The 2,072-nt window shown below is 33.9% G+C and overlaps 1 long non-coding RNA gene across 1 annotated transcript; it reads right to left on the reverse strand.

The window, feature by feature from the left end:
* Positions 1 to 1,228: 1,228 nt before the first annotated feature.
* Positions 1,229 to 1,863, reverse strand: LOC129750033 (uncharacterized). Its single transcript, XR_008738261.1, has 2 exons — positions 1,569 to 1,863; positions 1,229 to 1,490 (listed from the first exon to the last, which is right to left on the reverse strand). It is a non-coding gene; the product is annotated as an uncharacterized LOC129750033 (long non-coding RNA).
* Positions 1,864 to 2,072: the final 209 nt, after the last annotated feature.

Raw genomic sequence — 2,072 nt, forward strand, 5'->3', positions numbered from 1 at the left:
ACTAGAATATCTAGGCAAGATTTTAATCTTTCATTGAATGAAAATAAAAAATCTGTTTTTAGTAGGGGAGAATGAGGATACTTGATTCTTTAGTTATATCTCAAAACTGGAATGAGATCAAAGATCAAATGTTCTAGAAAAATGTGCCAAATGGAACAAAACAGCAATGGTTGAAACTCAAAAAATTTTAACAAAATAAGTTTTTGGGTTATTGAACTTTGTTTGAAAAATTTCACAAAATGTGACTTGAAGATCTTTTTTCATCATTTTAAAATGTTCCTAACATGGAAATATTATAACAAAAAATTTATTCCTATACATCAATCTTTCGAGTAGAAAATAAACTTCAAAATACAATATTTTCAAAGCGATGGAAAACTCCCAATTTTTTCAGAAAAAGTTTTCTAAAATGTTGATTTTGGGTACAATTGATCCCTAATATATGGGTACAAATGATCCCGGTATATTCTTCTTCTCAATGGATCGTGGTCATTGCTGATTACGGGATTACTAATATTTATCCAATAGCTAGTATTCATCCATCAATTAAGGGCTAAAATAATTGATTTTCTCTTGTTTATAAAAAAATGCGCCCGTAAGTATGCAATGTCATTAGGGTTGAGAATAAGCTATAGAATTAATTTTCTGACAATTATAGATTGTGAAAGGAAAACAAACATGGCCAAAATAGTAAATTAACATTCTATTTAGGGGTTTTGCAAATATAATAATAGTAGGAATATTCCCCACTCCCCAGAAACTTGAAGGACACATGAAACGCGCCTCCATGTGAGGAAAGTTCTTACGAACATGAATAAATGCTATCGAGAAAACCTAAGTTACCTTAGACTAAATTTCGAAAGCTTCTGGCGAAAACTGTTAAGCTCATTATCACCAAAACTTTGTGTCCCGATCTGACAATTATACTAAATACAACACAAGTATATCTACACTCAACGAAATCGACACATTGGGGCTATGTGTGAGCCTATATAGATTTTTGCAATTTGTTTCCCATATGGAGAGTATGTGCCACACATATAGCAAAAAACATAGAATGGTTATATTTGGCGACACATAAAACACATTTGTTTTACAAATCAAATCAATGAAAAATTTCAAATAGAGAGCATTTGTAAGCACATTTACTCAAAATAATTTTCTGCTGTTCCAATGTTAATATTTTTATCTTAAAATTGATTTTTTTATGAAAGAAAATGACACTTGAGCAACTCTGAACATTTGAAAAGATAATTTTATTTATTTTTTTCCATTCTTCACACATTGTGGCAATCTGTCCGAGCCTCAGCTCCCGCATCAGGTTCTTCCGGATGATAAGAAAAATGACCATACCAGCTCTCGAATTTTCACTCGGGAACCATTGCTTGTTGTATCGGAATGGTAGTTGATCGTCACCGCACCTGGACCGTTGAGAAGGCAATCGCTTAGTTCAGTTCCGGATGATTCGGAAGACCACAAATTACTGAATCCTGTTAGAGTAAAAGATTTAAAATTTCGGTTCAGTTTCTAAATTATTTAAAATAAATGCTCACAAATTTTCTACTCACATCACAGCAATAGTTTAATGGGAAAGTAGCTTCAGCTCTTCGTCGAACGGTTCATATGAGACCGTAACGTTTTACGAGGACATTTTCTTCTGAAACCAATAGTCTTCCCAAGCAGCGGCAGTCGCGTTCAAAATTTCTCCATTGTAGCGATACACACAGCTACTCGAATTGCTGAACATGGTCACAATTTGAATCCGAAAGTGGAAAGATGAATCGTTTCTATCCGGTCGAATTTTGTTGCAATTTTTTTTCAGCTCCATTCCGATACTCGGGCGACTGATCAAAACTTTTTCAGTTCGCGCCATTTTGAGAACTGTTCAAAAAAACATCGAAAGACGAGTTCGATGATTTTTTGACGGTTTTCACACGCTCATTTAAAAAAGTCAATATCATATCACTGATGAACTGATGTACAAGCTAAGCCTTGAAAAGTGTGTAAAGTCCCAACGACTGTTTTGAATCAATTTATGTTTTTTGGTTGAGCCACCAGATGTCTCCAAGGAC

The sequence above is a fragment of the Uranotaenia lowii genome, chromosome 2 (assembly GCF_029784155.1).
Source record: "Uranotaenia lowii strain MFRU-FL chromosome 2, ASM2978415v1, whole genome shotgun sequence".
NCBI lineage: Eukaryota > Metazoa > Arthropoda > Insecta > Diptera > Culicidae > Uranotaenia > Uranotaenia lowii.